General features: G+C 37.5%; 1 long non-coding RNA gene and 1 pseudogene across 1 annotated transcript in view; one reads left to right on the top strand and one right to left on the bottom strand.

Moving 5' to 3' along the window:
* LOC115294394 overlaps positions 1-12,846 on the top strand; it is a 91,413-nt gene that overhangs the window by 54,054 nt on the left and 24,513 nt on the right. The gene's annotated exons all lie outside the window — the stretch shown is intronic.
* LOC115294392 lies at positions 11,005-12,243 on the bottom strand (annotated as a pseudogene).

Here is a 12,846-nt window from a genome sequence, read left to right as displayed (position 1 = left end):
AGAACTTTTTTCATCTTCCCAAACTAAATCTCCATCCCCACCAAATAATAACTCCCCATTTCCTTTGCCCTGAGCCCTTGGCAATCATCATTGTACTTCCTGTCTCTATGAACTTGACTGCTCTTCCACAGTCCTTTTTTGAATGGTGCTCTAATTCTTAAATCAAGGTGAACCAAGAACTCTCTTTGGTCCTTTCCCATTATCTTGTATGGGCATATGAATCGCCTCAACTCCAGTTCTTAGGTGCAGGTCACTGACATATTTGAAATATTCTTCCCACCCCACACCCCCCATTGCCTTCTAAACTCTTATATTGGTCCAACTAGAAGGACTGATCTGTCTGCAAGGCTGTACTGCCTCTAAATGACCCACATAGGAAGTGCACTACATGCTAAGACAGAAATGGAACTGCTTTCCCTCAGGTTTGTGGAAGAGCTATTTACAGTTGTTCTGTCCTGGAAGCCCTGGTTATGTCAAAGGTGCAATTTGATACGGGTGGATTAGAAATCCCAGTAGCCTTTTCTTGCAGCCTAGGCTTCAAAGGATTCCTCTTGGCCCATGCAAAGCTGAGAACTAATAAGAGAGGTTCCACCATGTTCTCTTCCTAGAAATGGGCTGTTGGATGGAGTGCTCTTTGCTAATGGACAGGCAGAGAGCATTCAAAATAGAAGCAGGGATGGAATAAATTTCACTTTTATTGGGATGCCTCGGTGGCTCAATCAGTTGAGCATCTGGCTTTGGCACAGGTCATGATCTCGCAGTTCGTGGGTTCCAGCCCTGTATTAGGCTCTGTGCTGGCAGCTCAGAGCCTGGAGCCTGTCTTCAGATTCTGTGTCTCCTTCTCTCTTGGACCCTCCTGCTCATGCTGTCTGTCTGTCTCTCTCTCTCTCTCTCTCAAAAATAAATCGAATGTTAGAGAAAAAAAAATTTTTTTAACTTCACTTTTAATCATGCTTTGCCGTTGATTACTGCAAGTCATCCTGCTCTGTGCTAAACTCTGACTTGATGAGACAGGATGACATAGTTCCTATCATACTCAAGAAACAATAGATGCAAACCAAGAGGTTAAAAGCTCATATTACAGTGAAACCTGAAGGGACACAATTTTCTTATTCTTGATGGGCTCTCATTACTTTTTATGGCATCTGTTTGAATACCCCTCTAAAGACCTTGTGCTTATTCTCTGCTATCCTTACATTTCTTCATTGGTTCTTGATTGACATGGGAAGTGATAACCAGACTTAGTCAGTGGGAGGAGGTAAATTTCTTGGAGAGAAACCAAACAGAGACAGGAGACTGGAAAGGAAACAGAACTGTGCGTGTTTCTTTTTTTTAAATAAATTTCATAAATAATATGCCAGCCATAGGGAAAGAAGAGGAATCTTAGATAAATAAAATGAGCCATTATAGAGAAAAACCTTGTAGACTAAGAAATAAGATTTATTTAGTTACATAAAGCCTTGGATTAACCACCATGCATCCATGCTTAATCCCAATTTTGCTTTAAAAGCAATAGACTAGAGTCTGCAAATCTGGTTTGTAGGCTAAGATTGGCCACTAACTCTTTTTATTACCTTGGTCAAGTCAAACATCCTCTCTGAGCTTCAACTTTCTTATATATGTAATGGAAAAAAATAATATCTGCCTGTCTCTCTGCCTTGAATTACTGTTATGCTACTTTGTATATAAGAATTCACAGCAGTATCCTTGCACTTATTCCTTCCCATTTTTTGTTATTCTTGTCATATATTTAACTTCTACATATTTTATAACCCCCACCATGCATTTTTTAAAAGTTTTTCTTTCAATGACAGTTGTTTTTCAAATAAATTAAGACGAGAGAAAATACATCATTTATATTTACTCATGTAATCATCATTTCTGGCACTTTCCATTCCTTCCTGTAGATCTGAATTTTCATCTGGTATCATTTCCCATTGGCCTAAAGATCTTCCTGTAGTATTCTTTTTTATTGTACAGATGTGCTATGACAAATTATTTCAGATTTCATTTTTCCAAAAATAACTTCAATTTCACTGTTATGTTTAAGTGATATATTCATGGATATAAAATGCTAGGTTGACAGGTTTTGTTTTATTTTTTCTTTTAGGACTTTACAGATACTACTTTATTGTATTCTGAGTTGCATTGTTTGTAATGAGAAGTTAGATGTCATTTACATTGCTGTTACCTTGTATGTAATGCGTCCTTTTTTCTTTCCTGAATGCTTTCTAAATGTTCTCCATGGTTTTAAGATATTTGACTATAAAATGCCTACTTGTGGTTTTCTTTGCATCATCCCATTAGTGATTTGTTGAGTTTCTCAGACTCCATTCTTAAATCTGTGGGTTGATAATTTCTAAAAACTAAAAAAATTTCAGCTATTGTTTCTTCAAATATTTTTTCTGCTCAATTCTTGCAGGGACTCTAATTGCTTGTAGATCTCTTGGTATTATCCCAAAGATAATTGAAATTAATTTTTTCCCCTTAATTTTTCCTCTTTCACTTTTATTTTGAGTAATTTCTTATCGATCCTTTCTTAGGCAGTTTCCCATGTAGTGTTAATTTCACCCAATGATTTTTTAACACTCAGAGATTTCAGATTTTTTGGCTCTAGAATTCCACTTGGTTCTTTTTTAGAGTTTTTATTTTTATACATTTTTTATATTCAATATAATCATATTTTAAGTTAATTATTTAATATATTTATAATAGTTGTTTTAAAGTTCGTGTCTGCTTATTCCAGTAACTATCATCTGCAAATCTGTGTCTAATGACAGTTTTTCTTAAATTTAGTTTTCCTTTTTTTTTTGCTCTCTTGTATGCAATATAATTTTAATTTTGTATATAAATGTACTTATGTTGGCTCACTGCTTTAACTGAATCAATTTCACCTGTGGTTAACCCCACCTCCCTTGTCCTAAATCGGTATTTGATCATGTCAGTAATTGAACTGGGTGAGGATTGGCTGAAGTTTAAGATATTTTTAGCTTGCTTACCTTCAGATTAAACTCTAGCAGGGCTCAAGAATGTTCAGAGTTGTACAATTTCTCTCTGCTTAACAATCACTCCCCCAAACACTATTTTTCTTAACAAACTTCATGAGGGATTATTGTGGTATCAGAAGAGGAATTTTTGGTCCAAGTGTTCTGTCCCTGTCTTAGGACTCCAATCCTAGCCAGAAAATATTGTTTTACAAAGTTGGCCAATTGCCCTCGATCCCTGAAAGGTCTTTACGTCCCAGGTTCTGTCTGTACTCAGACCAGGTGCCCCTCTATGTAGAAGCTATCACAGCTCTCTACTTACCTATAAAAAGCTTACTTCTCTTGGAGTTAAGTTCATCAAGGCTTCATTATATTCACCCCACATCCCCTGCCTTGTAGAAAAATTTAATTTTTATTTTATCTGGGACTTTTGTGTTGTTACCTAAGGAAGGACAATCTTTGGCATCCTTCTCTATCCTTACCAGAAGCAAAAGTCTCAAAGGAAGTAAACTGTTATTAAAACAGATTGCTCTGGACTGGTGCATCATTATGTAACCCAAGTGTCACAGAGGCACTCATTTGGGAAGACCATCTTCTTTCATCAGGAAGTTATTGTGTCTGTGTATAGATCAGAATATTATTGCCAGCTTTCTACCGTCTTGTTTGCATCTCTGGGCAAAGTTACTTCTTGTATCTTTTCATGTTTTTCCTACACATTTAGCCCTTTACTGATTTTAAAAGCAAGATGATGTATAATAAGTACATAGGTTTGTCTTAACTATAAAAAACCATGGGAAATCTATAGATCTGTGGTCTCCTATCAGAAACATGTTTATTGCTATAGTGGAAAAGCACATTCCATGCCTGCTTCTCAGAGATACTGTACTTTGGTCCAGAAGCCACTTTTAGGGTATCTTACAAAAAGGCCTCAGTCTCCTAGTTTCTAATACGAGAGTTTGTACTAAATGATCTCTAAATATCTTCCAGTTCTAAATTTCAGATATAGATAGGTCTAGATCCTTTTAAAGGAAGATGATTGATTTGATAAAATTGATGAGGTATGCATACCATTGCTCTTTAAGTTGCCAGTTCTGATTCAGCTGGACCCAGGGCTAGAATTGACCTGATCTGATTAGACTGGTGAATTGTCCCATCCTTCTCTTACCTTTTTCCTCCCTCTAGCCTCGTGGATGTAAAACACAACCGCTAGGTTCTGCCAGTAAAAAGCCTTGCCAGACCAGGGTTTAATCAGGAAGTATCCATTATTTTCTCCTAACTTGAACCTCTTTATAACAGAAAGCATCAACCTAATATTGTAGCATCCCTTAAAGACTTAATAGTATCATTTTTGTTCAAATAAACATAATATTTTTTTAAGTATTTAATAGTAACACTACAGTATCCCTGAGAAGTGGTAAAAGAATATTAGGTAAATTCCTGGGTGACAGATTCGTAAGGTGTTCTTTAGGCAAGTCAGGAAATAAGAGTTCTACTCTTAATATTCCAAGGAATATGTCACTGTGGCAGCTGCCAAGCTTTCCCACAGACTTCTCTTTCTTCCTTGAATCCTCAGTTTTGCTGGGGCTTGAAACTCTTAATAATCAAATAACGAGAATGCTTCTGAGGTTGTTTTATAACCTTTAGAATTTAACAGGCTCATGTGTGCACCTTATCTCTTACACTGATGACAGCCTTATGTGATAGGATATTAGAACTGGCTATAGATCTGGTCCAAAGTGATATCAGTCGTGGAATTCAACCAGCTCAGGAAAATCAAGGTTCTGATTTATGCTAAAGTGAATATGAATGACTGAAACAGGTTTTCAATTAAAATTTGACTGTGACTTGATTCCGTGGAGAAGGTGAGATTTTTAGAGATATTCTGAATAAAAAAAAAGTCTTCCAAGGTCAGATATCCTTAGGAGATGATCATCTACTCTTGGAGAATTACAGCGGACACAGGAATAATTATTAATGACTCTTCAATAAAGATAATTATTTTCCATTTTGTTCAGCCTAATTGTTCCCCAAATTATTTGATTATAAACAGTTTTTTCTACTTTAGAAGCCCTGGGATCCTCTGAGGTTAAGTTAACCTGACAAACTCTGAGCAGGAAATCTGTGTGAAAGTGAAGCCAAATGTGTTCTTATAAGACTTCATCCCTCATGTGAAGGTATTTTTCCTTCAAGCACAGGAGTAGACTTGGAATAGCAGAGTAGCTCTTGTCAGATAGATATATGGCCAAGAGAGGCTGTGGTCTCTAAGCTTGCTCCCATCTCTCTCTTCTATAGTTAACCTTGGTAACATAAGCTGAGGGCTGCATTTTTCTCAGACCTATGAATTAATAGAGCCAAAAGTAAACAAAATTCCAATTGTAAATGAAAAAGCTTAGGAGTCCACTGTTGCTCTGTGCTTAAAGCAAGTTTTACCTTTAATCACTTCTCTTAAGTAGTTATTCCTACCAAGGCTTCCCAAGGAATGGAAAACCATTTTGTTAACTCTTATACACTGTAATTCAGTAGATACAATTTATGAGCTATTCTGGAGGACAAGAACAGAATTATCTCCAGCAGAAGGTGCAGTGCATTAAGAACAATGACATCCCCTCCCTGTGGCAAAAGGAAAAAACAGACATTAAGAGTCTTAGAATCTATTAACAAAACATACTAAGTGCAAGTGCACTGAGGTTATGGCTAATGTTAACATTGGTATAAGTTGCCTATTGATGTTTTGATGTTTGACTGGTTGGATTCTTTCCCATGTCACTCTCCACTCTCTCACAGTTAACCTTGACTCTGTTGTTGACCTAACCTGAGCCTTGCATACTTGTCTGCTACATGAGGAAAAGGTTAGGAATTTATAAAGCAAAGCAAACAAGACTCTGAGATTTGTTACTATAATGGTTACTTTCCTGTTGGGAATTTGGAATTTAAAACAAAATGAGGACATTAAACTTGTACATGGCAGGCATCTTGTAAGTCTACAATGCAGTTTATGCATAAGACACTGAAGATTTGCAGAAATGAGGCCAATCTGCAGTATTCAAGGGTCCAGTCTGCTTCTAACACACACATTTCTGGACACATATTTTAAAATGCACTAAACATACATTCACAGTGTATTAAGTCACTTAGGTGTAAGCAATTTAGAGAGATGGGAAATGTACCCATAAACATGGAAACATGGAGCCTGGAGAATATATCCATAATACTATTAACACTATTCTAAAAAGTACCAGTGGGACTGTTGAATCATTATTTTGTACACCTGAAACTAATAAATATAACACTGTATGTTAATTAACCTCAATTTAAAAAGGTCCTGGGGTGCCTGGGTGGCTCAGTCGGCCAAGCATCAGACTTCGGCTCAGGTCATGATCTCACGGTTCGTGGGTTCAAGTCCCATGTCAGGCTCTATGCTTGATGGCTTTGGAGCCAGGAGCCTGGTTTGGATTCTCTGTCTCTTTTTCTCTGCCCCTACCCTGTTCACACTCTGTCTTTCTCTCAAAAATGAATTAACATTAAAATTAAAAAAAAATACTAATGATCTCTTTGATCTTCAATAAGTAATAATTTAATGGAAATACCAATGAGAACCCAGCCCAAGGATTATTGTCAAAGTATAGAACTTATTACATTAACTATCAGAAAAAAATCTATTTAATCCTATGAATGCAGAATGGTTATTTTTATTTCAACAGACAGAAGTAGTTAAACTTTGAATCTTTGCAAACATAAATTGATATTTGAATACCTGGTTTAGCTTAAGTCCTAAGCAAGCTGCTGCAAGATTTGCAGGGTTAAATTCATTGGTACATTAGCAATTTCCATCTCCTTGCTTTGTGCTAGCCATTCTTAATATGTAACATGGCTGAAATACTACTGAATGATCAAATACTGGGTCTTAAATAAAAATAGGTGAGGTAAACAGTCTAATTCTGCTAGAAAGTATTTTTTTCTTTTATAAGAATACTTGTTTTCATCTAACTGATGTTTTTAATTCTATAATTATAAATATATTACCCTGGGTTAAGACATTAAACCCTATTGGAAAGCACCTGGCTGGCACAATGGATAGAGCTCTCAACTCTTGATCTCAGTGTTGTGAAGTTAAGCCCCACATTGGGTGTAGAGATTACTTAAATAAATAAACATTAAAAAGGGAGGACACCTGGATGGTTCAGTCAGTTAAGTGTCTGATTCTTGATTTCAGCTCAAGTCATTGAGATCACAATTTGTGAGTTTGAGCCCCACATTGGGCTCTGCATTGACAATGAGGAGCCTGCTTGGGATGGACTCTCTCTCTCTCTCTCTCTCTCTCTCTGTTCATCCCCTGCTTGTGTTCTCTCTCTCAAAATAAATAAACTTTTTAAAAAAGATATTAAACACTATTAAAAAGTAAACAGAAGAGTCTGTATATTAAAACAGACTAATGTATCACAGTAAACTCAGTTACTGAAACTCAGGGAGAATGAATTTGCCAAATCTTTTTCTGAAATCAGACTTGGACAGGGAAGGTAGGGTGAACTTCAGAACAGTAAATGCTGAGGAGCTCCCAGCAACAGGAGTGAGACCATTCTAACTCATAGTTTCCTTGCATTTAAAAAGTTGACTCTAAAAAGTCCCTGGAGTTGTGTTTACATTTTTAGGACCTGTATATTCTCAAATCTTCCCAAATAGCAGCAGTATTCTCACCTAAGAAACTTGTTAGGTTTCCTTAGCATCACTCAGTGCCTAAAGTGTTCTGTACTGCTAGACACTTCTATTCATTGAACAAATACCTAAGGATGATAAGATACTTCTGCAGTCTTCCTGTTTGGTATGGGAAGACTGGGAAAGACAAACTCAACATCAATGTGTCACTATCTTTATGTCCATATCTAGTCCTCTCTGAAATCATCATATATGACCCTTTAAATATTTTATTTGTTTTGCTTTGAAAACGCATCCTTTTAAATTAATTACATTTTCCTAGGATCCATTTAGCTTTCTGGATGAACATTAAGTCAATAATAAGCAAATAAATGTGATTCTAAGGAATGTATTTTGAGATTTATTAAGTTAATTTATTTTTTTTTTAATTTATAGCCAAACTAGTTAGCATATAGTGCAACAATGATTTCAGGAGTACATTTCTTAATACCCCTTACCCATTTAGCTCATCCCTCTCCCATAATCCCTCTGAGCAACCCTCTGTTTGTTCTCTATATTTAAAAGTCTCTTATGTTTTGTCCTCTTCTCTGTTTTTATATTATTTTTGCTTCCCTTTCCTTATGTTCATCTGTTCTGTATCTTAAATTCCTCATATGAATGAAGTTGTATATCTGTCTTTCTCTGACTAATTTTGCTTAGCATAATACCCTCCAGATCCATCCACATAGTTGCAAATGGCAAAATTTCATTCTTTTTTTTATTGTCGAGTAATACTCCATTGTGTGTGCATATATATATATATATACCACATCTTCTTTATCCATTCGTCCATAGTTGGACATTTGGGCTCTTTCCATACTTAGTCTATTGTACATAGGGCTGCTATAAACATTGGAGTGCATGTGCCCTTTTGAGTGCAATTGCTGGGTTGTAGGGTAGCTCTATTTTTAATTTTTTGAGGAACCTCTATACTGTTTTCCAGAGTGGCTGCACTAGTTTGCATTCCCTCCAGCAGTGCAAAAGATCCTTTTCTCCACATCCTCGCCAACATCTGTTGTTGCCTGAGTTGTTAATGTTAGCCATCCTGATGAGTGTGAGGTGGTATCTCATTGTGGTTTTGATTTGTATTTCCCTGATGATGAGTGATGAGCATGTTTTCATGTGTCTGTTAGCCATCTGGATGTCCTCTTTGGAAAAATGTCTATTCATGCCTTTTGCCCATTTCTTCACTGGATTATTTGTTTTGGGGGTGTTGAGTTTGATAAGTTCTTTATAGATTTGGGGTACTAACCCTTGATCTGATATGTCATTTGCAAATATCTTTTCCCAATCCATCTGTTGCCTTTTAATTTTGCTAATTGTTTCTTTCACTGTGCAGAAGCTTTTTATTTTGGTGAGGTCCCAATAGTTCATTTTTGCTTTGGTTTCCCTTGCTCCGGAGATATGTTAAGTAAGAAGTTGCTGTGGCCGAGGTCAAAGAGGTTGTTCCCTGCTTTATCCTCTAGAATTTTGATGGCATCCTGTCTTACATTTAGGTCTTTTATCCATTTTGAGTTTATTTTTGTGTATGGTGTAAAAAAGTGGTCCAGGTTTGTTTTTCTGCAGGTCGCTGTCCTGTTTTCCCAGCACCATTTGCTGAAGAGACTGTCTTTATTCCATTGGATATTCTTTCCTGCTTTGTCAAAGATTAGTTGGCCATACATTTGTGGGTCCATTTCTGGGTTCTCTTTCTGTTCCATTGATCTGAGTGTCTGCTTTTGTGCCAGTACCATACTGTCTGGATAATTACAGCTTTGTAATACATCTTAAAAGTCCAGGATTGTGATGCCTCCAGCTTCAGTTTTATTTTTCAAGATTGCTATGTCTATTTTGGGTCTTTTCTGGTTCCATAAAAATTTTAGGATTGTTTGTTTTAGCTCTGTGAAGTTGTATTTTGAGAGTTAATTGATATTTGAGATTAACTTATACAAACTGAACTTCACAATAAGTTGTCCTATGTGTATTGTCTGGGAGAAAGTTTTGGAAGGACCTTGCCCTTTGACTGGACTAAGCCTCCTCTGGGAGGAAGCTGCAGCCTTGGATACTTCATGTGTGATGCCAGCTAGGCTGGATACAGGGAACACCCAGGAGGAGTCCTCTTGCTAAGCTTCCTGGTTTAGAACTCATTTGACAAAGATAATTCCTGTTTTTGGAAATAATTCACAACCATGCTGTATTTTTTATTTTTCCAAATGTGAAAAATCACAGAATTGCAAAGGAAGAATAAATTTGAAGCTTGCTTGATTGATAAGAAAAGTAGACTTTAAGTAATTGCAGAACCAGAACTAAAACAACTTGCCACAGGTTTAAAGCTTCAGCAGAACTCAGAACCACACAATTTCCCTTCCAGACTTCTGGTTCATGTCCAAGAAAGAGGCCTTTGTCCCTGAAAGTTATGGGCTGATGAATTCCAATAAAAGCAAGAAATCTTATGGCTAAGCAAATCTAATTGGCAAATTGTGAAGTGCTTTAATCAATTTTAAAAATAGATCTTATGCTATTGTAATACCCCAAATAACCTGGGATCACCTGGTTAAGGGTCCTTAGAGATAGGCCTTAAGGTATTTAAAAAATTGTGTCATGAATTGGAATTCCTTTATCTTTATTTGTAAAATTAAGTTATGTACCTAAATGTTATACCCACACATATATTATACATATCTTATTCTTCCTTTTATTGTGGAGAAAAGGTATTTTTTTCCATTGTGAAGAAAATCTTTATTTTAAGAAAAAAAAACATAGTTAAAAAAATTTAACAAGTTTCACTTAGCAAAATATACCCAGAAAGAAATCACTGTACAAAGAGAGTTTTAAGTCAAGGCTTCACTAATTCCTAGGGTATTAGTAACGTGACTCAATCTTCAAAACTAACTTATTTTTAAAAGCTTAAACTTAACCTAAAAGATTTTAAATGAAAATAAACTAGAATGAAGAAACTAGAGAAATGTTCTTCTTTGAATTAGGGATCTAATATCTTGAGATTTCAAAAAAAGCACATCTTCCCAATGTGTTCATGGTAATATGGTATAAAAAAAAGCCATTTAATGTACAAAAAACTACTTTAATTCAGATAACATTATGCTGAAGTACAGTACCAAAATGTTAATAGAAAAATGCTGAAAACAGTTTTAGTTTGCTCATATCATATGCTAGAAGAAAGTTTGCATGAGAAAACACTGATGAGGTCATTTTTTAATCCAAATTTCACAAACTCATAGGGCAAAATGGATCCCACAGCCTCCTCTAGAGTAATAATTGCTTTTCAGTGTTTGTTGGCTGCCTATGAAATTTTGATTGCAATAACTCAAATGCCCCTACAAAACTAGTCCTATCCACCCATGCTGCTCTGGCCTCAATAGCCAGCCCTATAATAGCCACTCACAGATAGACTTTCAAGGCTACTATCAGTAGACTGAGCTGACACCCCCATGCCTTGCATTATCTGACTACTGTATGCCCCGTTGCTGGACCCAATAGTGGAATTCAGGAAGAGGTCTATGTGTCTGTGTTGCATGTTGGCCCAGTCCTTGGGCATAGCTGCCCAGCTCCTTTGGGAGTGGCAAAGTCAACATTGGCTTCTCTAGTCACTCTTCCCTCAGGACCAATCTCAATATGGATTCTCTTAGGATTGAGTGGAGAAAAGTTGTAAATGTCATTCTCTGTGGCTTTTTATGGCGTCCCTCTCATGTGGACTCTGTACCCAGTAGTAGTCTGGACAGTGAAGTAGCCTTCTCTGTATCTGTGGTCATGCATGGCTGAGAGACAGTAAGTAACTGAGGTCTCTCCCAAGAGAGAGATTGCTGGTGAAGGAATAGCCATCCGTGAGGCTGCTGTACTCCTCATACCACCCCCCCCCCGAACCTGCACAATAAGCCCCACCTACTGTTTCTAGACCCACTTGCTTGACAATGCCAATATACCTCCTGGCTGTGCCAGAGCAGTCATAAAACCCTGACTGCTGTACAGTCGTGAACTTCAGAGGGGTATCTGAGTAGGCCTAACTCCTTCCTGACTGCTCTTGGACACTTCAGTGTATCTGTGCCCCATTCTCTCCTCCTGCTTCCCTAGGGCCTTCTCAACCAACTCCTGTGAGGGAAACTTCCCCAAAACTTCCCCTGTAATCTTGCTCTCAGGGTCCGCTAGCAATATGATCTCATTTGGCACAATTTTTTACCCTGAGGAGAACTGAAGAGTTTCTTCCTTGGTGCATCCAAATGGGAGTCCCCAAAGCTGCACAAAGCTATCACTGATGGTGTCGGCATTGTTTGGACTGCTGTGTTTCAACACACAACCCATCTTGCTTCAGTGAGACTTGAACACCTCAATTTACTGGTCTCCCATGCTTTCCCATGTCTTTTTTAAGGGCTATTTTTCATCATCTTCTGATTCAAGTTCAACAAAAGCCTCACTGCTATGCCTGCTTTCTCTAGTGTAGATGAAATGAATGCCTGTATCCCCATCATGAATTGTGCAGCAGAAAGGAAGTTCTGCACATCCTCAGCAGAGCAGCAGCAGGAAGGCCATGGAGCATGACCACAAATGCTTTACCTCTCTCGGGGCCCAGCATTGTGACACTTGAGAGGAGCAGACATCAAATAAGCTTGGGTGCAGTTTTTGCAGCTTAAAGAACAAATGATGTTGGGGAACAGGAGGGGGAAATCTACAGCTGGAGAGACTCCAGGTAGATAACAGATTGTCCACTGAGGGGAACAGGATTGATTTCTGTTTTTATCAGACAGGTATGATTTACAGACAAAGGACCCTTAAATCTACTTGACATTTAAAAATACAGAGGTATCCAGGGAAAGTCTAGGTGCCTCTCCTTTTGTTATTATCCTTGGGCTCCTAGACTCCATGCTACTGCTCTTCCTCACATCCAGCACCTCCGTTGTCCCCCTGAGTACCTTCTTCTCCAGGAAGACACAGTGCAGTCCAAGATATTTTTAATTGTCCTTTGGACTAGAACAATATGTGGGGCAAGGTCTACCAGCATAGATAAACTTTTAAACCAGTGTTTTTGTGCCATTTTTTTCAACTTCCTTCAGATTCTAATGGAAAGCTTGTAACATCCCCTTCCAGCATCCTTCATCCTGTCTTCACAGCCTGAAACATTCATCTCACAGCTATGTTGAGTACCTAACATTTACTTCCTGGAAAGTTATGCTTTTCT

Source organism: Suricata suricatta, chromosome 6, assembly GCF_006229205.1.
Source record: "Suricata suricatta isolate VVHF042 chromosome 6, meerkat_22Aug2017_6uvM2_HiC, whole genome shotgun sequence".
In the NCBI taxonomy this organism is placed as follows: domain Eukaryota; kingdom Metazoa; phylum Chordata; class Mammalia; order Carnivora; family Herpestidae; genus Suricata; species Suricata suricatta.
The sequence above is the reverse complement of the archived record's forward strand: the minus strand, read 5'-3'. Positions and strand labels throughout refer to the sequence as shown.